Below are 27906 nucleotides of genomic sequence, written 5' to 3' on the forward strand. Positions count from 1 at the left end.
GTGCCCATTTTAGGGCTTGGTGTGGCAGTTTCTCACATGTGAGAAGGCAGATTTGGCCAAAATCTTTAGGATTTGTTGTCTGGGACCCCAGAGTTTTGAAACTGAATGGGAGAAGCCACAGGCTAGCAGAGCCTTCAGGTCTGACCTGGGGCAGAAGAGTGAGTGCAGGCAGCCATTATAAATTAAATATATATACTTTTTTTTTTTTAAAAGTACTTTGGATGGAGTTTTTCCTTGCAGCTTCAACAGTGGCTGCGCCCCCATGCTTGCCTGTGGCAGGATGGGCACTCCTGTGCAGAGCGCCTGTTGCTCCTGCGTAGGTGGGTTGAGAAGCAAAAGCAGTTTTTCACATGAACCTCCTCATTAAAACCTGGCCTTTCGAGCCCAACCCCCCCGACTTTCTGTGAGAATGAGCTTTCTTAAGTAGTTGACTGCAAATCAGTTCTGCACTTTGTGCTTTCCAGCATCGTGTTGTCCAGGTGAGGATGCAGCCACCCTTTTCTTGGCGTGCTTCTGCTGCTGTGCAGGAGAGGGGTTGTTTGACAGCCCTGCGTGGTACCTCTGCTGCTGCGGTGCTCCCTCCTGCCAAGGGATTTTCCATAAGGAGATATTTTCCTCAAGGAGACACCTAATGCACACGTGGGATGGGTGCTTTAACCGGGGGGGCGAAGTGGCACCTTGGTTTCATGCTGGGTTGTCTTTGCAAAGCGACGGTAGTCTGAGCCTGGGAAGGATTAAGCAGAAGCGTATTAAGGTCACTTTTTATTCCTGAGCGAGAGGTTTATGTCCTCTGTGCATATTAATTTCACAGCTTGGGACACGGTAGAAAGGAGAGCAAATAGGAGTGCAAGCGTGTTGGATAGCCTTGGCAATTGAACTAGAAGAGCTCAGACTGAAAAGCTGCCTTTCCCTCCCACGCTGCGTTAGCATGGCTGCCGTAGAAATGGTGAAAAGGTCCAAGCCTGAAACTCCGAAATGACCAACATTGTATTTTCATTTTGCTTACGCCTGCATGGCATTTAGTTCATTTTGGCTGGTGTTTGTGGGAGGTTATGGGGAGGAAGAACAGGGAGTCGCAGGTTGCCATATGCAAAATGTACATCTTTCCTGTCTTAAACGCATATAAGCCAGGGCTTGCAAAACTCTTCCTCATGCCTTCCCGTTAGCTTTGAGGATTACACATCCACAGAGGGTGAAGGAGATGGCATCAAAAAGCACAGTTTGTAGGTGAGCTGCAGCCAAAAACACAGGTGAAGGGTTGCCCCTGAAATGATGTTTGAATGAGGCAGCTGGGAGTGGTGTAGGAGCATGTGAGGCTTGTTGAGCTCTGTCTTGGCACACTGAGTGCTCGTCACCTGGCTTGGCAAAGCACTTATGGGTTGGACCTGCAAAGGAGTTGCTGCGGTGGGGTAGACGTAGCTGCACACATCAGCTCCTCTGCAGAAATTGCTGAGATATGTAAATATATATATATATATGCATGCTTTTTACTTCATTTCTAAGGGTAAGGTAACCTCCCCTGCTTATTTAGGCTTCAGCTACCCAATGTGTTTGTCTCAAAACTTCTAAAGCACTTTAGATAAACTAAAAATCCTATGACTTCTTGCAGGATGTGCAGGCAGTCCTTCCAAATTCCAGTGCAGGTGATTATTGCATTTTCTTTATTTCTCTGTATAGAGACCCATCAGTCTCCTGCCTTTGGGGATGATGGGACCTTGGTACGGGATTTGTGGGCAGGAGCTGGTGGTTCCTTGACGGTAGTTGTGCGTTGGTGTTGCTGGACCTCTCGCAGCATTTTGATGTGGCCGGAAAGGCTTTGGTGGCCATCTGTGACCACCATCTTGCCTTTCTGCTGTTGACACCTTGAGGATTGGGAGACACAGTCTTGAAGACTTGAAAGCTCTCCAAAGGCATGAATTTCTGGTCCATGGTCTCTCAGTTCAGGCTGATGTGATGGACAGTCTTTTTAGTAAAGGTGTAAATCCATAAAGCATTTCACAAAAGAAAAGGATAAAAAAATGTGTCATGTAAATTATAATACTAATTATATTATCAGCAGAAGAGCTAATAGCTATCCTTGCTCCATAGCAACTGCTGTGCTCTGTTAAAGATACTGCTGTGAGATAAACGCAGATGAAAAGGTTAAAGTGTGTTATCCAGTGGTAACTGATGTACAGGAGGATACAGGGCCGCTCTCTTCCAAGTCATGTATTGGTCCCGTGGGCGAGAGTTGGCTGCGTGACTTATAGGAGCTGTGGGGTCCGTGGGTTGTCAGGCTCGACCCCACGGGTGGCTGAAAGCCAGCCCCATGGGGAGCTTGCAAAAGCCTTTCTGCATTCATGTTTGGGTTACTCTGCCTCCTCCTGAGTAACTGCTGCAACCTCTGTAGCTTTTGGTACAGACTCGCTTATCTCTTAATCTGACTGTGAAATAAAATATTAGAGGTGAATTAAAAGATCTTTTTATTAAGGCAGATCTGGCTTACTGTTAGTGACCTAAAAATAGGCTATGGATATTCTTGATTAGTAGAGGCATTAGCCTACCTTTAAAAAACAAGTAAGGAATGTGGTATTTTATACACAGCTCTCAGCGCTGTATGAAAAAAAGCAGACTACAAAGCACAGCACAGGAAAATTGATTTATCATCAATTTATTGCTCGGAGCTCTAGGCAAACTCATCTCAAGACAGAACAGAGACCTATAAAATCTTTTCATCTGAAACTATGAATTAAATTGGGAGGAACTGGTGATGAGAGATCGGAACCAACCCTCAAACTAGACAGGCTTTTGGGAATGGGTCTCCTGGTGCAGCAAGGGGAGTTGGAGGGGTGATGCTGATTTACACCAGCTGAGGATGTGGAACTTAATTACTTATTACACTGTTTCTTTCTTTAGTGTGAATCTGGCTTATGCAGAAGCAAGCCTACAATAATCCCTCTGCCCCCTTCTTGATTTGAGTATAAATTTTCCTTTCTTCATCGACATGTCTTGTTAATCTTGCAGTTTCTTTTCCCAACATGTACTCTTTTCTTCTATTGTGTGTGTGTAATCTTAAACCTCCCAATAACAGGGTAACTTGCCTGTTTGTGCAGGAAGCCTCTGAAAACAAGTTGATGCATCTCAGTTGTCAGATCGCTATATAAATAAATAAAACCTGTTCATATATTCACCTCAAAGAAGTGAATGGGACAATGCTAAAGAACTCTCTCCCCTGCTTTTTTTTTTTTTTTTTTTTTGCAGTGGGGGGGAAAAAAAGCTGTACTCTGCTATGTCAGAGACTTGTAATAAATAGCACTGCAATGAGAAGCAACAGCCTCATTCACCTTGCATCCATGCAGAAACAACTAAGCTCTCTTCCCATGCCTTGGGAAAAAAAAAAAAAGAGAGAAAGAAGGGGAATTAAAGAAAAGAATTGACCTTGGCTTGCAGTCGCTCCCGTACTACCAGGGAACAGTCTACCAACAAGAGATTGAAGTTTCGCTGGCTATTCTTGCAGGCGGCATATTGCCTGTGTTACTGCAAGCTATTCAGCCTGGAGTGCATGAAGTATGGTCTGTGTCTTTCTCTTGCTGCCTGAAAGTGTAGTTAGCTGAACTATTAATTGGCAAAAGACAGAGGTTTGGAAGGCTTAAATATTTTAATGGAAAAAAAAAAAGAAAGGTTTATACAATAATGAGGCACAAAGTAGTCAGACCGCTTCTCTGTAGTCTGTTATTTTTTATGTCCTTGATTTGTCACAGTTTATTATGAAGTTAAGGTAATTTGGAAGCTTTCTTGTAAATTAAAGTAGATGCCAAATTAAAGGGAGAAAAATATAAAAGGCCTTTAAGAGAGCTGGTGGCAGACAGACTGACAGAAATGTGCTTTTGTACATCTGTAAAAACTTTGTTAAATTGTGGAGGGTTTTCTTTTATGTTCTCATTGGGTATTTAATTTTTTTTTGGAGTTTGCAAGAGGCATTGGAAAAAAAAAATCTTATGTTGTTAGGGTTATTATGTGTTGGTTTTATATCAGCAAGTGCCTCCCCTTTCCCTGTCCAGACTCTCTGGCTCTTCCTGTCTCTGCTGGGATAGAAAGTTAAGTTTCTAGGGGTTGGGAATGGGGAGATGGAAGGAGAAGAAACACCAGGAGCATCACTTTCACATTTCTCCTTTGCCCGCTGGGGACCAGACCCCATGGCTGTGCAAGCTCTGCTGGCTTTGGGAGCCTGTGCCCCTCTGTTGTGGGTCCGGATCTGGCCCCGTGCCGACCCCCCTGCCCTGCTGCATGGGATGTCACGGGCACCCTGTGTCCCCCCTTTTGGTACCCTTTAATGGGAGCTGCTAGTCCCCCAGTAATAGCCCAGCACTTGCGGTATCCAGGAGGTCGGGATGACTAAACTCCTCCTTTGGTTCGCCTGGGAAAGGCGAATGGTAGCTGTCAACTTGTTTTAGCATCAGGTTACTTCTGAGTGCAGCGCTAGTGTTATTTTTAGTGTGTGTGTGTGTCCACCTGTCTGTTGCCTATATATGACTGCATGGGCGTGTGTTGGAGACAAGGGAGAATAGCTCTTGCCTGCAAAAATGTGGTTTCCCCTGGCAAGGTGAGGAGAGTGCAAGGATGCAGCAGGAAGAGAGCAACAGGGGAGAGAAAACACCCCTCCCCACCCCCCTTTTGTCTTTTTTTTTTTTTTGAGTCCTTTCAGGCAAGCTTTGCTTGTTGAACATCATCGGCTGGGGTCATCCTGAAGTAAATACAGTTATTGGCTCTGCCCCTGGCTGAGCAGAGGAGGTGCGCTCGCCTGATGTCAGTGAAATTGTCCGCAGTTATCTCCCCTAGCAGTGTGCCTGGTCGAGGCTCCTCGTGGTAAGAAAATGCAGGTTTTGCAGCAGCAAAGCCTCGCTTCCCACCGCTGGGAAGGGCTCTGGCCCCATCAGCTTGTTAAGAAAAAATAGATACGTGCATCCTGTCAGCAGCTGTATCTGTCTGTGAAGTGTGTACTTTTCACTTAGTGGTGCCACCTCCCCAAAAATCACTCTTGCCTCTGTCGGGGTTTCATGTGGGCGGCCCAGGCTCGCCCTTTCCCACCAGCCGGGAACAGAGATGCTCCTCAGGGAGGAGTTGGGACCTTCCTGAACTTCAGCAGGGGAGAGCAGGGATGCAGGGTGGTCCGGCGGGGGAGTGGGATGCGAGGCACACTGGTGGCATGGCCCAAGGGAGGCTTCGGGACAGAAATGCAGGGAGGAAAAGAGCATTTATTTTAATTAAGTCTCAATATGAGAAGAGTAGAGCACTTAACCCTTTCTTCTTGCGCTTTCCCAGATCCAGGGGACGGGAAGATGTCCACTAAAAGCAATTCTCGCTCTGCTTCTGTTTCTTGGTGGGGTAAAATTTTCTTGCAGCAGTTTCTTTATTATAAATTCATTTGATATTTGGTCTATAAGCAGTAAAAATAATGAAGCCATTTAGTATTCCTGGGGATGCCATGTGTACTTCTGAAAGTATTTTGTTATGGTTAATGGACACTTACAATAAACCGTTATCACTCGGATTGCCTCTTATTTCTTTGTTCTGAGTATTTTTCTTCTTTAACACAGAGTACCACGCTGTTTTAGTTCCTATGATGCTTAAAACATCACGTGGTGGAAATGTGCAGGCAAAGAAGGATAAACGCGCATATGTGCTACTGGAGTGATGCTGCCTGCTAGCTGTCCTGTCTCTGTGACCGGGTTGGGGTGAGGAGGTGGTCGTCGCTCTCTGTCCTGCCTTCGGGCATGGGAGGGTGCTGCCTGTGTTGGGCTGAACTTGCCTGGACGTGAAGATGGGTGTTCCTCCGTCCTTGGCTTCGTAGTTGGGTCTGGTGGGCAGCGTGTGTGGGTAGCTGGCTCTTCTGCCTGGTTAGATCCACAGTAACTTCAGCATCACCAGGGTCGGGGCAGGCTGGTTTTGTTGAACTTGGCCATAAAATGCAAAGATTTGGAGCACTTGGACAGATGCAATGTGCTCTGCAATTATCCAGAATTTACTTTCTAAAGGAACCTGGCTAAAAATAAATAGAAGAGGTTCTTTATGTCAGCCTATTTTTTTTTATTCTATACAATGTTTTTGGCAGGTCAAAACACTTTTTTTTTTTTAATTGAACTACTCTTTCCAGTGTTTCACTGTTGAGCATTTGTTAATTAACACTTAACGACTGGGTTATGATGGAACTACAGGAGTCTTATCTGAAGGCAAAGCAGTTGGCAAACGGATTCATTATGATCAGAGCAACTCTAATGAATGTTAAATTAATTCATAATAATGTGACACTTACTAACAATATGCTTAACATTTGATTTTAATTACAGATGCACTTTTACCTTATCCACTTTTAATATTACTACTTTTTACTATGTATACTAGAGGGCCAGCTTTCCAGTACCTATCTTTTTACACTGATAATTCCAGACTTCTATAGCTGCAAATAGCTTAATTACCTATTTGTCTCTTTCACAGTAATTAGATACATGAGCATGAAAGCTAGGAAGTTTATGTAAATATATATAATTTATTATGGAGATTACGTAACTGCAGGTTGTTACATAAAAGTGACAGTGTAATTAATGAGGATGGTCTCTTGCTTGCCATCTTTCATGAGAGAAAGGGGAAGGGAAAAAGTCAAACGTTTCCACACTTATGATTAATACAATATCTGTGGTTAGTTATTACAGTTATTTGAGAACGCAAGGTGATTACTTTTAAATAAAACTATATATTTGATACTTAGCTTTGAAATAGTGCCTGAAAACAGTTTTGCACACCAAAGCCAGCTCTGAGTTGTCTTGCTTGTAATTGTGGCTTTGCAACTATCTTTCCTTTTTTTGTTGAATTAGTTTTCTTGCTTACCTGGCGTTTTAAAAATGGAAGCTCTTTTAAAAAAAAAAAAATTATTGTCCTAATGTCTGTGAGATGCAGTAGCAGCAGATGGGAGGGTAGCAGGCACATCCCAGTAAGGTGAGACAGGACAGTGTGTCCCATCAAATGCTTTCGCTGCTTGAAAACACACGTTGCACTGTGCTTTAGGACTCAAAGGTGTTTATTAATACTCGCTCTCGCATTCAAAGCATTTCAGTATTTTCCTTCCCCTGGTCCCAAAGTACTCATGATGAGGCTATTTGCCATATAGAAAGAGTGGATGGATATGCTGTGTCTGTGTGTTTCCCAGCATTGCTTGCCATGGCTGCCTGGGGACAAGGACCCTTGGAGGATGTTGCTGGAAACAGTGTAAAAAAAAAAAAAAAAAAAAAAAAAAAAAAAAAAAAATTAAAAACCAAGCGGTATTTCAACATGGCTGGAAAGAGCAAAAAGTTACCAGGGGCCTTAATGAGCATTTGGTACAGTGTTTAGCTTTCAGTGCACCATCACGGATCTCATGCTTTGTTTTACTTACAAGTCTATGTCGATATGCACATTATGACTGAATCAGCTGTGGTGCTGGGGCACGCTGTGGTCCGGCGCAGCCTATTGAAGGGGAGGTGTCCCGGCGTGATTTTTGTCTGGCCCAGTAAAGTGATTTTGGCGCAGAAGGCATCGCCCTTGGCTTGTGCTGCTGTGCCGCAGCCATGCTCCGCTGAGAGCAGCGGGGCTGGTGTCTGCTCAGACCAACTCGTGCTTTTAAATCGCACCAAGAGTAAAAGGATTTATTATTTTAGAAAGAAACAAAAAGTGAATGCTCATTCTGTTGGTGGGAAATAGTGATCAATAGTAATTAACTTGCACCATATTCTCTTTCCCCTCTGTGAGGGGTGCGTTAGTGCTGGTTTTGCAGAGCCGCAGCGAGCGGGAGGTGCAGCGGTGCTGCCTCCTGCTCCGATGGCTCTTCCCTTTTTGGGCTTCGACAGCAAAACCTCTGCCAGGAAGGTGGCCGTGAAATCCCTTGAGTTACAGTTGCTGCAAGGCAGTGCCTTGGAGGGGTGTTTCTATTTTACCTCCTTTTTCCCCTCCTGCGAAAGGTGGTGTGGAAGCAAGAAGGAAGGCTTCCGTGGGCTGTGCCTCCAAAGGTCATACAACACTTTATGTTTTCCCTGACATGACACAGCGTGACAGAACAAAGTATTTATCTTGTGTACTTGTCAGCTTTGTTCTGCCGGCTCTGAAATGATGAAATACTACCGAATATGCTGCTGCTTGTTTCCTTTAGGGACTTGCGCTGATTTGTTTAAAGTGTCGTCTGCACCCAGTAAATGCTTCATTTATTACAGCTGACACCTGAAAATATCTGAGGGAAATGTATCAAGGCATCACACAAATATTATTTTCTTTATTTGCTGTTGTTTACTTATGTCCTAATATAAATGCAGTCTGTAATGATAAATTGTGTTTCTTGAGGGTGCCACCTGTGTGTGTGTGTGTGTGTTGAACTGCCATGGTGAGGTTTCTGGAGACGTGCTCAGTTTCCATCATAAAAATGCATTTTGACTCCTGATGGGGTCAGCTTAACTGTTAATTATTGCGGTGAGTCACTAATGAGCTCTTGCCTCAGGAACTTCATACGGCCTCTCCTCAAACTTTTCCCCATTACTTGTTCTGATGCTTAAGCGAAAATAAAAATAGGTCTCTTGCAAAAGGGGTGTGGGGAGAAGTGAATGTTTGAGATGGTGATGTGACCCTGGTAATAATACTTTTTGATGCAAAGGCTTTCAGATTTAACTCTGAGTCTCATGTTAAGCTTTGTGGGTGATTTTTTATTTTATTTTATTTTATTTTTATATTAAGCACTTCTCTGTTGTCCCTGAAGGATAACAAAGAATCCAGGTTCCTCTCTCAGCAAAACAATCAGCGCAAAAGTAATGAACATCAAAGAGATAGAGGGAAGCAGTTTGCCCACAGTGCTAATTGCTAACGTTATCATGTGTCAAAGTAAAGAACTAAAATGTGACTTCGCATTCCTAAAAGTGCGCTTGCTGTGAGCTTTAAGGCTGTGTGTGGTTCAGGGGAGCAGCTTTGGTGCCTTTGGTCCTCTATCCCCTGAGCAGTCCTGGTGGTTGTGTGGGATAGCAGAGGTACGGTCGGTATTGGGATCTCCCGCCGTTCACTGAGCCCCTCTCACTGCTGCTCCAATGCCACAGCTTTATTTGGGCTTAGAAAATACGTAACACAATGTGCCTGCATTTTCCTATGTCCTGCTATGTATGCATCTGTACAGTATACAACATATGTATGTGTCTATGCAACATACTGATGCTGTGTATCAGTATGGCAAGTGATGGGGTCTGTATTTTGTATGCCTTACAGTATTGAGAGCGCCCCGTCCCTTCAACCATCTGTGCGGGTTATACTACAGAGGTTGTGCCTTCACTGGAAAAATACAAATCTAGGAGAAAAATAAGTGTATTTGTAGGTTTTGGTTCCCCTAGGTAAATAAGCAGTGCTGGGGAAGCAAGGCTTTCTCTAAACGTTGGAAACTTGTAAATGGCAAATATATTGTGTGCTTTAATGTTGTTTTGTTTTACAGCCGTTGTTACAATTTTAATTAGTGAAATTAGATCCCTTGCTTGAATAGCATCCTTGATTTAATTTACTGTGGAGTGCCTTCCGCTCGCTGCGGGCAGGTTGGAGAGGAAGAAGGGCCCCACTTCTCCTCAGATGTGGTTTCTCGCTGCAGCTCTGGACAGGGTGGTTGAACAGGGCTTTGCAACCATGCTCAGGAGCTGGTCCAGAAGGGTAGGCCCCAGGGCACCAGGTTTCCTGGCATCCCCCTGTGCTGGCTGTTTCTTCACCATCTCGGTTCCCACTCCCTTCTCTGTTTTCTTCTTACAGTAAGGTTTTTGGATGCAAGGGCTGTTCTCATGTGGCTGTGCACAGTGGCGCCTGGATTTTGGCTTGTGGTGGGAGCATCAGGGAGACATTTGCTACAACGGTAATATAAGGATAAATCGCATGAAGATGGAATTGAGGAGCTTATTTATGATGTCATCTCTATGTTGGGGTGAGCAGTTTTTGCTGCTGTTTTCTGCTGGGCAATGCTATGTGTGTGCCCAAGGTGGTCCTGAATTCAGGTGCTCCTCATCTGTGTTTGCTTCCAGAGGTGGGGCGTGAAAACCTGTGGTTTGACTGCTGGCTGCTAACGTGGCCAAGTTTCTACCCCGGATGGGGAGGATTTGGCTGTAGTGGGAATTGTAAAGAGAAGTAGGTGATCACCCCTGGGGGATGCTGGTTTGTCTAAGCCCTGTGATCTGAGGTAAAGCAGGGGTGGTATTTCTGTCCCCTGTTTTACATGAGCCAACCAACGAGAGCTTGTGAGAGCTCCTTAATCTCCCAAAGTTTGGTCAATCACAGTGAATTAAGAAGTCACCGCAGGTGTCAGGGTGCCCTCATCATGTACAGGGCTGTGCATCTCCCTGGAGAGGAGGACCGGTGTGTCCCTGCGGGAGGGGTGAATGCTTGCTTGAGGCAGTGAGAGCTGAGGATGCCGAGCCCATTCAATTGGTGATATTGGGAAGGTCCATCACTAGTAAGCTACTGGCTTTTTATGCTCAAGAAAGTTTGACTGCATCTGTATCTTAGTCCCTTGGAAGAGAAATTGCCTTCTGTCGTGGGGAGAGGTTTAGTGAGGTGGTGAAATGTCCTCTGTGTTAAGGCAAACTCCTTAAAAAATAATCAGTGTCAGTCATTTCTATGTTAATATTTCACTGTGGCTAATTTAGCAAACAGATGGTGGTCCATATTATAGCATAAGAGTGGGGCTTTTCCCTGTGCCAAATGATCACCTCCCCAGTTTTCAATTAGCAAAGCCTGCCAATTACCTGAAGTGGTTTTCCTTTTAATTATGCAGCTATTAGGGCAGGTAGGTAGCCAGCCTGGGGGGAGGAGGAGAGAGCTCAGCAGCATGGGTGAATCCTTATTAGGAAACCTATAAAAACAAACCAAAAAGGAAAAGCCATATGATAGAAAAGAGGAGGAGATGCACAACGGGGTAGCATGATACATGAGCCCTCTTTCTGCTGGTGTGAGCATTGATAAATAGCTTTAAAATGCCCATCTGGCAGGTTGTGGCACACAGGAAAGGTGAGGTCTGGAAGATGCTCTGGTTTGGTGGTCTGCTGGCTGTACACTTATTTTTAGCTCGATGGAGTTGACTAGTTGAATGAGACAAGCCAAGAAGGAAAGCCAGCCCCCAAGCAAACTGCAGGATCCTGACGACTCCCCGTGTCAGTGCAGGTGTGGGCAGATGTTTGCTTAATGCCAAGAAGCAGCAACATGTGGCGTTGGCTGATTTATGAAGTCTCTGGCTGTCATCTTGTTTCGTATCCCAGCTACTAACAGTCCAGGCAATGAAAAGATACTTCTTTCATGATTATAGATGTCTCATTTTCCCTTTGAGCCCCATGTTTAAATCATCAGGCGTCCTCTTCATCTGAATTGTTTCCTCGAGCTTATCTTCCTCTGCAGATCAGTCTCTTATTGTATTTTATTTTGACAAGACCGTTCATCTTCCCTCGGCTCTGCCGCTACCAAAACCTGCTCCCCTGTTGTCCTTGAGGAGTGGGGATGGAGATGGAAGAGACTTTGGGCTTGAATTAGCCAGTGATGAGGTTGGGTCTCCTTTGGGATGGACATATTAATGCAGGATCATGAAATATGAGGTCTGTCTTCACTTTGGGTGACTCTGATAATGAAAGAATGTAATTAATCATATTTGGCTCTGCAGAGGATATGTAATCTGGGAAAAACACCTGCCCTTTAGGTGGCAGGAGTATGTGAGAAGGGCAACGAAACGGAAAGAGGAGCTGCAGCAGCCCAGGCTACTTCTGTAGGAGTACTCAGCAGTGCTTGGGGACGCCTTTAATGACAGGATTTTTTTTTTGCAAATATGTCCCAAATCCTTTATCTGTTGTTGTGCTCAGCCCTTCTGTGTGCATCCTCCTCAAAGTCTCCCCTAGTGGAGCAAAAACTGTTGCTTGGTGCAGCTTATGGCGTATTAAAAAGCAGCGCTTTGCTGAAGCGCAAGCTGGGTTCGTGCTTTAGCTGGCTGCTGCAGCGTGCGCCAGTGTTGCGAAATAAAGGAGCCTCTCTAACTCTCCACTGGGTCAAAAGCAGTTGCTTTGCTTACTCAAGTAGCTGATTCAGCCCCAAAATAATGATCCTTTATTTATTAGCATATTAAAATGCCTTTAATTAGGTTTTGATGCAGTATCTTGAATCTTTTGACTTCAAAGTTTTTTCGTTCATAACTTACAAGTCAACCCTTTGGTGTGGTGTTACAGCTCCACAGATTATGTGTGGAGCTAATTAAGTAATAACAATTGAGGTGCAGGGTATTTCCTTGGGATTAATGACTGTCTGGGAGGAGTTGATGGCTCAAGGTGTAGCCAAGGGCCATTAACACCAGCCAACTATTAATTCTAGGAAAATGCTGTGTGCCAAGGTCATTGCTGCTATTAGAAGTTGAGGGCAATGAGGAGGTGGGTGTGGGGGGAGATGAAGTAACATGGGAAGTATATGGATTTTGAGAAGATATAATATGATGTTAATGGGTATCTGCATGACATACCTGTTGATTAGCCAGTCTGCTTCTTCCCTCCATTCTTCACTGTTCTGTCCAAAGCCTAATGGCGAGGATCACAGCGAGCAAGGATGATGCTTTTCTTGTCTGGTGCCCTTTTTCTTAATGGTACCTCATATTTTATCCACCTTAGAGGACACTTTATGCATATTACTGATGCCATTTTTTTCTCCTTTTAGGAGAAGTCTTAAAAATCCAACATAGCAGCAACCAAAAGCATTGAGAATATTGTGTCTCAGTGGGATGAGATGCTAAGTTGTCTGTATGAATGAATAGGAGGGAGAAGAGTGGTGCTGTTGAAAAACCCAGAGGCTAGCCAAGTGTGAATTCAGGTTTAACCACAAATAGTGTGTCAAAGCACCTGTTTCTGCAACAAAAGGACCATATTTCAAAGCTGAACTGTAGTTGCAATGTGGCATCCCGTGTTTTGGGATTTCAGTGGAAGGCTAGACCTAACTGCTCCCCAAAGGCTGTAGGATAAAGATAAATCTTCAGGTAATTGCTGTGTATATATTAAGTTAAAAGCTTAGGAGGCTTGGATTCACATAACTTGAATTGTCACAGTTGTTGCTTGACTTCAATTATGATCTTAGGATCTCTGGCAGAGAAAGAAACCTATACTGCACGTGGTTTTTTTCTTCAGCTTAATATTTCCAGCATCAAAGGAGTAGGGTTTGTGGCTGCATGAGGCTGTTATCCACTGGCGAGTTTTCTGTGTGCCCTTCCCTTCCAGGGTAGGCTCTGATGTGAGTACTTGCTTTTTTTCCTAGTCACAGTATATCACTGATCTCCAGCTGCTGACACCTGGATTTATACTGCTGAGGGTTCAGAGTTATAGGACTGGAATTTTGAAAACTGGTCATATTAGAGGCAGTTTGGAGTAGCCTTTTCCTGAGTGGCAGGTATCTCATGGGTAGAAGCATTTGACCATCTTTACCTCGACATGATGGTTTGTATGAGCGAGTGATTAAAAAAAATATATATTGAAGACGAGGGCGGTAGGAAAACCCATCAGAGGGACCATCTCAGCTGCTGAAGGAGGGAGATAGATATGTTGGTATGCATGGTGTAAACAACTGATTACTCCCTCGGGCAAGCCCTGGCCTTTGCTGGAGCAATGTACTTGCCACTGCTTTAAAACTAGGTCTGGGATGCCTCTCCCAGTTGATTTTTGTGTTATTAGTCCTTCTGAAACCTGCATTTCCTGTGTTTTCTCGTTTGGCTGGAGCTGAGAAAGAATGCATCTTTTAGAGGCAGGGCTCCCAGGTGTCCTTTTCAAAGGGGACCTGGATGAGTTTATGATGGGCTTCAGGTGTTCTTGGAGGAGTCACAGGCATCGAGCATCCATCCTCCTGTCCCTGCGAGAGGTGCGCAGCAGCTCAGGTGAGCGGCACTGCAAAAGCTGCCTTGGGAAACTCCCCTCTGCTGGCATCCTTCTGCAGTCTCTAGTCATGTCCAAAAATTGCCATGTCTGGCTAGTGAAATTGGTTTCTTTTTATTTGTTTATTTTTAAAAATTAATTAGTTCAGACATTTAAGAAAAGTTTTGAACAGAGTGGGGACAGACGCAGTTGAAAAATTATGTTTTTCATAACTTTAATTTTCTTGCACATCATTGTAATCTTAATAATGATAAATAATCTGTTAAAAGCAATTATGACCTGAATAATAATCCTAACTAATAAACAGAATGTACTGTGTAATTTTAGTTGTTTTCAGCCATCTGGCTCTGGTCTCCCTAATTGACTTAAAGCATAGTGACAATGTCAGCAACATGCAGTGTTCAGCTCAGCTGAAAGTCCTGAGCAGGCATTCCTTACAGAAATGGAGATTCTTTTTTAAAAAAGGAAAAATAAATCAATAAATCAAAATTATTACTAGCTCTATTACAACAGCACAGATCATGAATCCATCAGTGTTGTCTTCCACTGAGCTCGAAAAACTTTATAATGATTTGATTGTGTACGGTTTCATTATTTTCTAGTGATACTGCAACTGGAAGACTTTGAATGTATCCAAGTATCTAAATTCATGCTGGCACTTACTTCTGAAGCTGCCAGAATTTAAATGCTTTCAGTGTTGGCTGGACTTAAGGCATCTTTTAAAACTCCAGCACTCCCTTCAGTTGGTTGGTATTTGTGGTTTGTTTTTTTGATTAATGCACATCATTGCTAAAATTTCCAAGGTTTGCACTCGGTCTGTTAGACCCCTCAGTTTCATTTGCCAAAATGAAGCAGCGTGTCCATCTCTTGTTTTTTCAGATGCAATGGTTTGCTGGCGTGGAGCTGGGTGTTTCCCTATAGACTTACTGCAGAGGCAGCTGGCTGTCTTAATTTTCTAGCAGAAAAGGCAGCGTAGCAACTTTGTGGCTAGCTCCACGCAGTCTAGGTGCTTGCAGTCTGTTATAATTACCGTGATGAAGCTGAAGTGTTAGCTCCCAGTTTAACCTCCCTTAAACACTTATTACCTAGAAACAGGGTGTCTTCTCCTTTACAGTGGGTGGGCTTCTTTTTTGGACTTAATGAGGAAGGGTTGAGCCATGGGGTGGGATCAGCTTGTGTGGATGCAGAGCATAAAGCCAGGAGTAATGGTCCATATGAGAACATACAACTTGGCTAGGTCAAACCACGGTTCTCCTTGTCCAGTAACCTGGCTCTGAGAGTGGGCATCGCTTATATCCTTTGGAAGATATAAGAGCAAGACCTGCATATAAAATTCTCCCCCCAAAGACTCTCCCAAGCTCCCATAACTTCTGGCTTAGATCCCTGAGCAGGCGGTGGAGGCCTGCATTGAATTGCACTTGATGGAGGTTTTTCAGCTGAGAATCTGCCTGCTTTTTTTGAACCCATGCAAACTTTGGCATCTGCAGCACCCTGCAAGCCAGCGTTTTGCATGCATTGCGCTTCATGTGCAATTTCCCTATACCTCCCCTTGCTCTGATATTTTAAGACACTTTTAGAGGGGTTTTGCAGAGCCCTCTGAGACCTGTTACAGCTTCACCCATTGCTGTTAAAGCTTCAGTGTTCACAGTGGCCGTAAACTTGCCAACATATAGTTGTCAGCATAGCTTCCATAATACATGAAACGTAGATTTTCTGCAACTCATGCTGTGTGTTTTTGCAGAGTGATGGTGGGAAAGCTTTGGTGGGGCACCTGAGCAGAGCACGGGTCCCTGTTGCTCACAAACCAGACCTCTGTGTCACCCTATGCTCCCCTTCATCTGACTCACGGCCGTTCCGTCAAGTGTTTGTTCTTGGGGAGGACATGGTTTATTGCCTGGATTTGCTTAATGAAGCAAATAGCCTGGCATGCCATTCCAGCCACTGATGTCTTCTGCTTAGTTTGTTAAATTTGATTATGCCATTTGGACAAGTTTTAATATTTGCACACTCATAGAAGGAACAATTTAAATGGCTTTAAGAAGTGGAAAGATACGAATCGTAGCTTCTGCCCTTAATTTTATGGGCTACTGGCACAAAAAAGCTGCGGTTAAAGCAGTTTGGGTGCTCCTACTGAATACATGGCATGCTGACTTATTACTTATTTTCACCTATGCTACTGTGTATAATCATAGCTGCTCTCAAATACTGGCTCCTGTCCCTTGATGTGTATCATCAGATAACATTCACCTGTTTGAGGGGCTGCATGTGTTGCAGGTTTTCAGCAGATAATGATGTGAAGAGTTGGTAAGGAAGAAACACAATTTCTGTGAGATCTGGTGAGGACGCAGGGGTAAAGACTTGAAGTTCAGAGGGAGCTGATCCATGTTTTTTGGTGTTTATTTATTTATGGATCTAGATGAATTGGTGACCCATCCCAAACTTTGCAGCCCTCAGAATAGGAGCAAAGAGCTGCTTTGGTTTAGGCAAAGCCGTTGGGTCAAGGCCAGCGTGGGATGTGTGCCAAAATCTGGGATCAAACTTGTCTCATTTTGGGCCGAGGCATTAAGATACTCCCTGGAGGATTTTTAAATGGCTTGTAAGTGAACCTGTCCTCCTCAGTGTGCAAAGAAGGGTGGGCTCCGTTAAAAGTCTGTTCTGGGTTTCGTGTTTTTTTTGTGGGGGTTTTGCGGTGGTTTTTAGCAGGCCCTGTAAAAACTGTTCCCTGCTTGAGGAACAGACTTTATCGGTATGTTTCTGATCAATGAAAAACCAAAGATCTGCTGGGAATACTGTATTAAATTTTTTTTATTTTTAAAAAGAAGCTGTATTTGCAGTATCGAGCACTCAGTCTGTGTCTTGTGGTGGCTGACAGGGAGATGTGAAAGCCCTTGGTTAGGTTGATTGCCTTCATGATATGCTTGATATGAGTTAACTTGTTTTCTGTACCTTCTACCATTTCATTTTTGTAGTAGCAAATAAAGCTTAGATGTAGTAAATGTAATGTCTACTGCTGCTTGATTTTACAGGCCAGTGAATAAATTAACTTCCTCTGATATTCCATATCTTCTCCTAATAAACAGAAATGCTGCAGTGGGATTGCATGCAGGTGACTGGGAATTACTTATCTCTAGCTTGTCTCCTTAAAATTGTCTTGCTTGTGCGCTTGCTTATTTGCAATTTACCAAGAAAATAATTTTTGACATCAGATTTAGGATCGGTGATTTAAAGCTGAATCAGGGCACTCACCCACATGATTGTGGAGTCGGGGTCTGTGATCCTGCAATGCTGCAAGGTCAGAGGCGTTTAGGAATGAAATCGTATGCCTAATTGAATCTAATGAAACTAAAAATGATGAAAAATAATTAGGAATTTTCAGTGTCAGATCATGAAGGGAGTAGCAATAACAGCTTTTTAGATGGGTCTTGATCATGCACTGCTTCTTACAAGTTTCAATTGTTTTCAAAACATGTATTTTTAAAAAATCTTGGTGTGGGAGGCATTAGGGAGGCAGAGATTATGAAGATTTTGATGCATTACAAAACTAGTCATCCTCCAGATGGGTGCCTTCCCGCTTGCTGCGTGAGGAGGTCTTGCAGCAGGGAGAGCCCTGCATTCGCTTGCACTGAGTCCGCTGGAAAGCAGAGTGATGCCTTGCAGTGTAGATTAAAGTCAACAGAAGATGGAACTGGAATGACTTCCTTAGCATTGCGCATTTAATTGGTAATAAATTTCATGTGCCAGTGCTGCAGCTTGCCCGCACTTGCCGTGGCGTGAGCCGGGGTCACCCCTTGCCCATGTGCAAGGTGCTGCGTGCCCGACCTTGGTGCTGGTGAGCCGCTAAAAGAGAAACCTTGGCACGTGCTGCCTTGGCTCCTCACCGAAGCAAAGAGCAGTGACATTCATCACGAGCACATAGGTGATGACAGGAATTGGGGAGGAACCTTTTGGGATTAATGCTAAAAATATTCAGGTAACCATCTGAGTGCTTGAAGTCCTTTTTTTTTTTTTCTTTTTTTTTCCTGAGGCATGGAGAGGAAGGAGATGAAGACTCCTCATCTGTTTGCTGTCCTCATAGCACAACCTGCCTGCTGAATAGCTGAGTGACAGGCAATCTGGCCTATCCATATGACCATATTGTTTTCCTCCCCTAATTAGCCTGGTCCTTACTGTGCTGATGAGGAAACAGATGCACTGAGCAGCAAATTGCCTTCATCTTGCCTCTGAACAAAAAAGACACAGCACTTAATTGACTCATTTGATCTCCGGCAATTCAAAGCAAGTAAAGTGGAAATATTTAAAAGTGGCACTTCATTTCTGAAAAGTGGGGAAAGTGTGTTGGGAGTGTATATACATGCATTTGTGTGTGCTTACGAATTTAAAGTGTCAAATGTGAGGGTGATGGTGAGGCTTGTGGTATTGCTATTTGATGCCTTTAAAGAGAGACACAGAGCCTCTTCTTACCACAAGGAAAAACAATGAAAAAATACCCTATTACTTCCTTTGTCAACAAAAAGATATTTGCATACTTAACTACACCAATATTTCTTTACAGTTCCTTGGCAGTAAACGTTCCTTTTCTGTGCAGCATGGGATGCTGCACGTACTGGCAGCTGCAATGGCTCGCTCCCGCATCCCTGAGCTCCTGTCTCTGCTCCTGCCTGGGCACTGGCCATGCTGCAGGGCTTCTGTGTCATCCCTGTTTTCTCTAGTTATTTTTTCCTACATATATATATTTTTTTCCTTGGTAGTTTTTTTCTTTTGTTTCTAATATAAATAAAATATATGTGGGTACATTTTGGATGGCGCTACTCAAGAGACTGAGGAGCGGTCTTAATAGCTATGTATAGCTTGTGCCTGATGTGCACCCTGGCACTGGTGTGGGCGCTGCCACCTCCTTGCAGCTCTTGGGGGGTCATTGGGAAGCTCTCGGCAAAGACGCACATTGCACCTTCCGAAAATTCCCACATGGACAAAGAGGATGCATCTGGCACAACACAGTCTAGCCTTAAAGGCTCAGAAGAAATTTGTCTTTTATTTTATAGCCTGTGTGTGTTTATGCCTGCAGAAGCTTCTTGGGTCCCCAGGGTGAAGGTCATCTGGTTGAGGTGAATCTTGAGTCCTTAAATGTAATGGCTCGTTGTGGCCAGACTTCTTTCATGGTGCCTCCTTAATCCCTCAAGAGGTTTCTCCCTCAACTCTGCAGTGAATCCTCTGTAAAAAGTAAATTGTTTCCATACAGCCATCGTGGTGGCCATCACCTTCATTGGGACACACTAAGCAGATCCTAAGGGTTGTTTAAGGTGCAGATGTTTCTTCTGCTCCTGCTCTGACCTATGTTGTCCTTTCCCTGTGATTGGGAAGCATATGATGTACATCCCATTGATTTGTCTCTCTGCTGTGCTTCAGTAAAACCTGTCGCTAAGTCTGCTTCCATTTCCATTTAACTTCTTTGGGGTGTTTTAAGGTTAGCCTAAGTGCATGTACAGGGGCTGTTCAGAGATTTGCATAGTAATAGTACCCTGTTGCATACTATCAGGACATAAATAAGTATTATTCATGCCAGCTTGCATTTGTCAGAGGAGGGATTTCTTTGTTTTTGACACCTAAAACAATTTAGAAATATTAACACTTCTCTTTAAATTATGAAAATTCCATATTTACGTCTGTAAGATAATGACTGAAATGTGTTCAAGCAGCACCGACTTCACTCAGTAGACTTTGCCTTACCCTGCATCTCTTCTTCTTCCCTTTTTTTCTAAGCTTTCCACCTTCTGCATTTGTTACAAATACCTATTCAATAGATTGCTATTGCTGTTGGTTTTGGGATGGGGTTTTTTAAGACCTTTTTCTAGTTGCTTCCTAGTTTCATCTTTCATGATTTTCTTCTGGTTTATAAAGTGCAAGCATGGAAGAAGGCTTTTGGAATAAAGTGGGCCAGTTCAATCAGGAAAGCTCTCGAGCACGCACCAGCATGAATGCACTGTGCTAATTCACTAATCAAAGTAAACCATGCTGTAAAGAAAGATGAGGGTTGACATAATTAGAAGGACTATTTTGGATGCAATATGAATTACACATGCTAGATTTGCCATGATAAGAATCCTAACACGGCTGTTATCTTGGTGATTTTTCTTTTTTTAATTGTGAGGTAATGAATACTTTTTCTAATACAAATTAGATATACTTATTCCATTTTATTTGAGCATAAACCTTCCAGGGGGGAAAGAAGTGCGTTCAGGTAGTAGAGTTAGATTGTCTGTAAGCATCATTCTTGTAGGTATATTTTCCAAGCTATTTTTTTTCCCCTCTGATTATATGATGCTGGATTTTTTTATACCCTAACAGCACATATAGTTGTCTAAATAGGGCCTAGATATGCCAGTGGCTATTAGCAAAGAAAGTAGAAACAAACAGTTCTTAAGCCACAAAAGGCAGAAATTACCTATTTTACTAGGACAAGGACGACGATACCTGTAAAACAAGAATAATGGAAAGATGACTTTAATTACTGATACAGTAAGTGGCATCTTTTATCTATCATCGTATTACTCTCATCTATTTAATTATCTGTTGCTTTTAACATTGCATGTGCTTTAACAGAAATGAATAAATGAAAGATGCATCTGCCATTGAGTCACTGTTATGTTTGTTGTGAGCTGTTGTTTGATTTTTAAATAATTTGTTAGAGCAGTACCCTGCAGTTCATAGTAGCAGTTACATATTCTGAATCAGAGGCCATTTGAAATACAGTTGGTACGTTCTGTACCTGTGTGCTCACCGTGTATTCTTGTGAGAAAAATCAAAATAACAGTGTATGAAAGTAAAACTCACCTCTGGTAGTATAGGTTATTTTAGGTGATTTTTGAAAAAAAATTTTTATTTTTTTAAAGTGGCTCTGTTGTGCAAAGTGGTTGAGGCTCAAGACCCCTGTCCTGGGCTGATGTATGTAGCAGAGGAGATGATGTGCATGCCCATACCTGAGGGGTGATGTGTGGGGCAGCCTGCGGTGTGATGTCATGCCTGTATAATGAAACACCTTCAACGGGAGGGTTGACCAACAGGTTCCTTGGTCTACATGGTGTTGCATGGTGTCAGTGACATCCCACAGCCATAAGCATTTATGGGTAAACATACAGCACATTGCAAAACGCAGATGTCCCCTTCTAAAGTGGATGGGCTGGATTGTTTAGGTTTTCAGTGGGTAGTTTGTGCTGTTGGTCTCCTGGTGTGATTGCAATGCCAACTGGAAAACCACAGGCACTCTGTGGTCCATGGGGCATGGGCAAGTCAATAATACACAAAAGTCACTGGAAGTTAAAAGGAGCTTCCTTGCTAATCTTGCATTAAGAAATGTATAAAGCTCCTACTAAGTTTCAGCCGAGGAGGTGAGACTCGAGTTGCCTGCTGTAAATCAGAGCATGGTGTCAAGTATTACTCTGGGACTGGTGGTGTTTGCAATTGGGGCTCTTGTGCTGGACAGGTAGTTTGCAGAGGGTCTGAATGTGGCTGTGGGTCTGGATTTTGTTGGTCAAAGAAAGTCTGGAAGGTGCTGGGGAGATACAGAGGGAAACCTGTGGCTACAGGCACCAAGTGTTAGCTGGGGGGTTCCTGTCTTTTACATGATTATTGTTAGGACTGTTTTTGTGGGGGTTTTTTGTTTGGGTTTTTTAATTCTTTTGCTGCTTTGGCTGCTGCTGCTAACAGCTAAATCCATGTTGCCGCTCCTGGGGAAAGGTGGTTCTTTGAAAATCTGCAAAAACGGGGGTGGGATTTCCAACCAAAGGAGCCCTTGAACATGTCTGGTTCCTCAGTCCTTGGAAACCTGTCCTAATGCAGGTGAAGAGTTGGAGCCCCTGGGGCGATGCTGGAAGCAGGTGCTGGTGCACATCGTCCGGCTGGGTCTGGAGCTGGGCGGGCAGGCAGAGCAGGCCTCCTGCAAGGGGTCAGCAAAAAGATCAGGATCATCATTCTTTAAGTTTGTTTACATTTCTCTTTATTGTCCTCCGGCTCCTCCACCTAGGATGGAGTGCCCTGAGCAGCCTACTCGACTTACTTGTTGAAAAGCACCCAGATGTGTGTGTTCCCCCCCCGCATCAGGATGGGTAAACAAAGGCAGAAGATTAAGAAGTTGCTTAATAATGTTAGAAAATAATGAAAAAAACATTAAGGGTAGGAGAAAAACCATTAGCCTGAAAAAAATAATAGTAATTTTAAAACATGGCTAAAAGGATCAGCTTTTGGGTGTAGTGGTGGCCATCCCGGCACTTCCAGGCATTATTGGCAGGACATCATTGAGGAGCTGTTTCGGTGCTCTCCTGCCTTAAGTTTTGAGCGCTGATAGACAAGTATTTGTGTGCGCTACACCACTGGGTCGGTCATCTCATGGCAGAGTGGGAATTTAATTGTTCCACCGCGGACAAGATCTGAATGCTGAGTGCCTTCCTCCTTCCCCTCCTCTCCTCTATTTTCTTTCAATATTTAGCCAAGGCAGCTGAGCTTAAATCTAAGATTTCCCCATGTCTTTGCATATATCATTGAGGGACTGTAATTCCATAAAGCAGAATAGGCCTCAATTAATCACCTTTTGAACTCAGCGGTGCAGCTAATGGAATGAAACTTGCTGGGAAAGACACAAAATAATTAGTTTGTGTCTGTTAGGTTGTCAATGTGTGGCTATTGTAACAGGGTTTCTCTTCCTCTCCCCCCCTGCCCTTTTTTCCTCCCATGACTACAGCTTACATATTTTTCAAAGTATAATTAACATGGAAAGCTAGAAAATGTTTTCTTTCTTTGTGCTGAAAGTGGCTAGTTGTCACTTGTCAAGCTATCAAGATTTTAGGAATGTGGAGCTAAACACCTCATGTTTCATGGATGACTTACCAAACGCATTTCCAAAGCAATCCGAACATGTGTGGCTTCTTAAGGGCTTAGGAAGGTGGTGAGAAGTGTGGCAAGATGAGGGGACCTGGGTTACACTTTCGTCCCATTTCTTGGCTGATGGTGAGGGCTTTCCCTCGCTGCATCTCCTGTTTTCTGCCAAATGGGGAAAGTGATAAAAATGAAGTTTCCTCATGTTTGCAATGCGTTTTGAGATTTGTGGGTGAAAATCATCCTAAACAAGCTGGTATTTGTTATGAAATGTGATCTAAGGTATAAGCCTTGAGGTCCTTACTTGAGTAAAATGCCCTTGATTTGCTGGGAGCTGGACCCAAGCAAAGGCTGTGTGATGCTATTTGTGGCTTGTGTTTCCTAATGTTTTATCCAACAGAAAAAATGTGGAAAACCTCTAAAATACCATCTTTTTCTAAACTGGGTGGGAGCACCTGGTACATACAGGTCCTGTCCCAGTGCTCACTGCTGCAGGGGAAGACTTCGGTGAGCAAACCACTCCAGCATATGCTGAACTTCAGCACAGGAAACTTTTTTGTCAGTGGGGCTGTAAATGCAATTTCAGAGGACTTTGCTTTGGAAGAGAAGGATCGAGGAGAGTGTTTTTAACTTGTAATTTATTCCATGCAATTGAGATACCCTGTAGTTATTATTAATGCCTGTTGAAAATTGCAGTGTTTGGAGTTTGCAGTTTTGCAGGGCTGTGGCAAGAGACAGGTTTCTATCTGTGAGCCAGTGAGGAGGTAGATCCTCTCATGGCAAGCCTGCAGGGTGCTCAGCTGGAGCTGGCTGCAGCTGGGATTGCCCTGACGACTTGGGGCTGTGCTGGCATTTCTACCCATCTGACTCAAGTGTATTTGCTCATAATTCAATTTTCTGTCCTCCTTTTTTTATGGAAAAGTAGATCTAATTTAGGTGACTATCCTGAACATTACACCTGCACACGGGAAAGGTGAATACAGGATCCATCTTGTGGCCGCTTGTGTTGTGTTTGCACTGTTCAAGATGCACGTAGGTGGTGCGCACCTGCAGGTTGTTAGCAGCATAATAAGAGCAAATTTTTTCAAGAAAATACCTATTTTAATCACTTAATAGGTGCCTGTTGTATCATCTGGCTTCCTAAATAATTTCTGTGTTTGCAGGCGAGGCCGGTGCTGCTGAAGGGTCCTGGGCCTCTCGTAGCGGGCGCTGCAGCATGTTTGCTCATTTGCCTCCCAGTGTTTTGGTCCCCTCCACCTTCTCTCAATAGCACTTTTCTTTGCAGCATGAAAGCTTTGCATAGTAAGGACCTCACAACACAAGAATGAGTGTTACTTCCTTTTCTTTCCTCCTTTCCTCCCCCCCTCCTCCCGGTTCTGCTCTCTGCATCCACAGTTTTTGCTCTCCGCTGCCAGGCCAGAAACTCCTTTGTTCTCTCAATAGGGCTGGCCAAGCTGGGGGGCTGTAGCCCTCTTTTACCCGTGACGGCTCACTAGGAGTATGTGTGTGTTTGTGTGTATCTCTTTTTCTTTTTCTCCCATTAGCCTTTCAGAGTAATTAGCGTGGCTTTATGGCTGAAGTCGGTGAAGAGTGTAGCAGTGAAATCTGTCTGCGCTGAAGTGCAACAGAGGCTTTTATTAAGCTTATAATCCAGGAAAAAATCGAAAGGGAAAAAGTAACGAACTGCAAGCAATGTAACAATTTGCTACTTGTTCTATTTCTGCAGGACAGCAGGCTGCAGAGAGGTTGAACCCTGTCTCTTGTCGTGCCTTTCTAATCCTCAGAAGTTTGGGGTTGCAGCTTATGTTCCCTTTGGACCCCCCATTGCAAACCTCTATTTCCTCTCCCAAACATTTATTTGCAAAAGTTTCAGTTCAAAATGTTGCACAGAGAACTGTTTCCAAATACTGTATGAAAGCCTTGTGTTGTATTAAAATATATGCTTGGGGGAAAAAAAAACAGTACCATGGTGAGACTGGACTTCTGGAAGATTTTGGCTTGCCTGATTTTTCTCAATGTCTGAGCACTTGTTCCTGTGCGAATGCCAGCTTTGGTGCCCCTGGATTTGAAAACTAGTGTGGTATCTAGTTGACTTTATGCTTAGGTAACTTTCTTGTAAAATACTTAATTTTCATTAGCTTTCTTATTAGACTCCTTTTTTTTTTCCATGTAGAGTTTCATGTAATAATAATTGGACATTAGTTGAACAACTAAGTCAGCAGTTTTCAGCCTATAGAGCACTTTTTCTTTTCTCTTTCTTTTTTTTTTTTTTTTTTTGTTGACAGATGAGATGCTTTTTGGTGGAGGGGCTTAGGTAGTTTCTTCTGATCTGCTTTCTGTTGTCGTACCCCCAGAAAAGGGTTCTCTGCACGTACCCGCCATTCCCATTAAATGCCCAAATGAGTTTCTGCACTGTGGGGTTGAGCCTTGCGTGGTGGGATGGGAGAACTGATGCTGTAGATGAAGAGCTGTGAGAAATGAAGTGCAGGGTTCCCTGGCATACCTAAAAAGGGCCGTTTGCCATTGAATGAATGTGGGAACTGGGCTGGGAGGTGGTGGGTTGGATGCTAAAGGTGGTGAGCATTCAGCTCGTGTGTTTTCATGGCCTTGAATAAATTAATGCCCACAAATCTGAATTTAAAGAACACTGGCTGCCTCCTTCATTCACTTCAGTGGCCTGTTAGGATATTTCAGTCATTTCTAGAGCTGGTCAAACTTTTTCACGTGAATAACTTTCCACTAAGAATATCTTGTTTGGTTTAAGTCAAAGTTTTCTAGAAGAGAAAACTACTCTTAGGTTTGCTTATTTTTTCCCCCTAATGGTTGAGTTTTCCGACTGCCTTAGCTTAATAACTGGAAAGAAACTGTTAATTTCCCCCATTCTCAGTCAACTTCTTTGTATCTTTCTTCTTAAACAAAACTGAAATAAAGGACCTTAACATCCTGAACTGGACACCCAAATATTTTGCAAAATTGGAAAGCAAATGGTGTTTGAAAGTAAACTGAAACTGGGAAGGCACCTTTTCAAAAGAGGAAAAAAAAAATCTGTGATTCTAAAAGGAGATGCCTTGTGGAAAATCAAACTTTGGAAAAGAATCCTTTCTTTTTCTGTTTTTTGTCTATGGTAATATTCTTCAAAAAATCCCAGGTGTCTCTGGCTGGTTTGTGTTTGGCAGTAAGGGAATAAATGAGCGGCATTGCATCCATGGCACTGTTGAAAGGTGCAGAGGAGATTATTCTGCTCTGCCTCTTGTGCTTCCCTGGGCAGAAGGTGAGGTGATGACAGTGCTTCCTCCTTTAAGGCAAATGGAGGCAATTTCATTTGGGGGAGCAAAGTCTTCTTTTAAGTGCCTCTCCAGCAGATGGGAATACTGCTGGTGGCTTCCCTGGCCATGTCCCATCTGTGATCTGCCTGGACCTGGTGCTGGTCCCATGAAATCTGGGGTAAAAAGGCAAATACAGCTCCATCAGCTCCCATGATGAGTGAGGACAGCCAATATAGTTTGTGGTCCAGATTATACATTTCATGTATTCTTTGGAGCTTAAATTTAATTGCTTCATAAGTTTGAGCAAACAACTACAATTCTAACCCAGAATGACTTGTTTTGAGGTATGTATTTAATAAGATTATTGAAATGCCATGAGAGTAAAATCCAGATTCTGTCAACAATGTGGACTTGCAGTATTTGACTGCTTACCTTTTGCTTTAAAATCTCCTTGTTTGTTTATTATCCAGGGGCACGTCTCCATACAGACTGTGTAGGGTTGTATATGATTTTTCAGTGCCCCCCTTTTAAATGAGAAATTTTATAAAAGGACAGAAGTTATTACAGCACTAGCTCTGCACATAGTTAGAAAAAAAAAGTAAATAAAAAAAAGTCTAACAACCCTCATCAGTCTGTAGGAGTTGGGATGAAAAGAGCTAACGATTGCTATCTAAGTGATAAATGGGTGAGCCTTTGAAAGGGCTTTGGCAACAAGAGAAGACAGATGAAGGCAAAATGGCTGCTGTCTGCCTGCCTTTCGTTCTTTGAAGAATATTATGATTAAAGCATATTTAGCAATCTACCTCGTAACTTGGGTCTAAATGATGTTTTGAATGAGACAGTGCAGTGGTAATAAATTAGAGCAATTAGTGGCTACGTATTGCTTTTTCATATAGAAGCGATGTGCCACAACCTCACGTGGAGAGGGGAAAACCTGATTTTGGAGTGTGAGATGAGCATGTGCCTGTGGGAAACCCACGTTGGGTGTCTTCAGTCCGTAGTCCTGTTCTTTCCAGTGGATGGACTTTGCATCGTTGTCCGTGGGAGTGAGATCCACGAGGCTGGGAGTAGCCCATGTGGAGCACTCCGTTACAGTCATGCTACAAGATGGATGAAGGGATTGGGATGGGAGTTAGGGAGTTCATTTTGGGAAAAACTTTGCTCAAGTCTGACTATATGCATTGGGTTTGCTGTGCTTAGGCTGTTTTTGATGGTAACAGTCTCATTCAGTGCATGGGCCAGCATGGAGCTGAACATGGTCCTTTTTAATGACAAACCAACACAGTTCAGCTAGCAGTCAAGGACCAGGTTTTCCAGAGGCACCTTGTGAAGCTTCTGTGGTACATATGATGAACTTTAAGCACCATCTTAAGCGCTTTAATGTGGAGGGATGAGCTTAAGTGTGTGTAAAAGCTATATGGGATTGGGCTGCAAGCAGGAAAGGGATGTGCTTTTCTTTCCTCCGTGCTTCTCCTGGAAAGGTCACTGACTTGGTGGGATCCTGCCCTTGCAGAAACTACAGCTCTTTCCTTTTTTAGATTTACCTGGAGCAACATTTCTGGAACAAGGAGGTCAGGTAAGACATCTTGGTGGTGTGCGGCATTTGGGTTGCATGCTGCCTGGTCCTGTCAATATCAGTAAGCGACATGGGGCTGTGCTCATCCTGAGGGAGAGTTGTGTGTTGTCTCACCCACTTTGTCACTGGTTTGGAAATTGCCTTTTAATGGGGCACGTTGCTGCTGCCTCCAGTTTGAGGTGTCATTAGTGCGTGGCCTTTACAGAGCTCATTTCCCAGCCTCTCCACCTCTACAGTCTCACCATCATCCTTCAGCTCGTAAACTGTGCCTGTGCTTTTCTTTTCCCTTGCT

Source organism: Nipponia nippon, unplaced genomic scaffold (genome assembly GCF_047370975.1).
Source record: "Nipponia nippon isolate SJK-2023a ecotype South Korea unplaced genomic scaffold, ASM4737097v1 scaffold_5, whole genome shotgun sequence".
NCBI classification, from domain to species: domain Eukaryota; kingdom Metazoa; phylum Chordata; class Aves; order Pelecaniformes; family Threskiornithidae; genus Nipponia; species Nipponia nippon.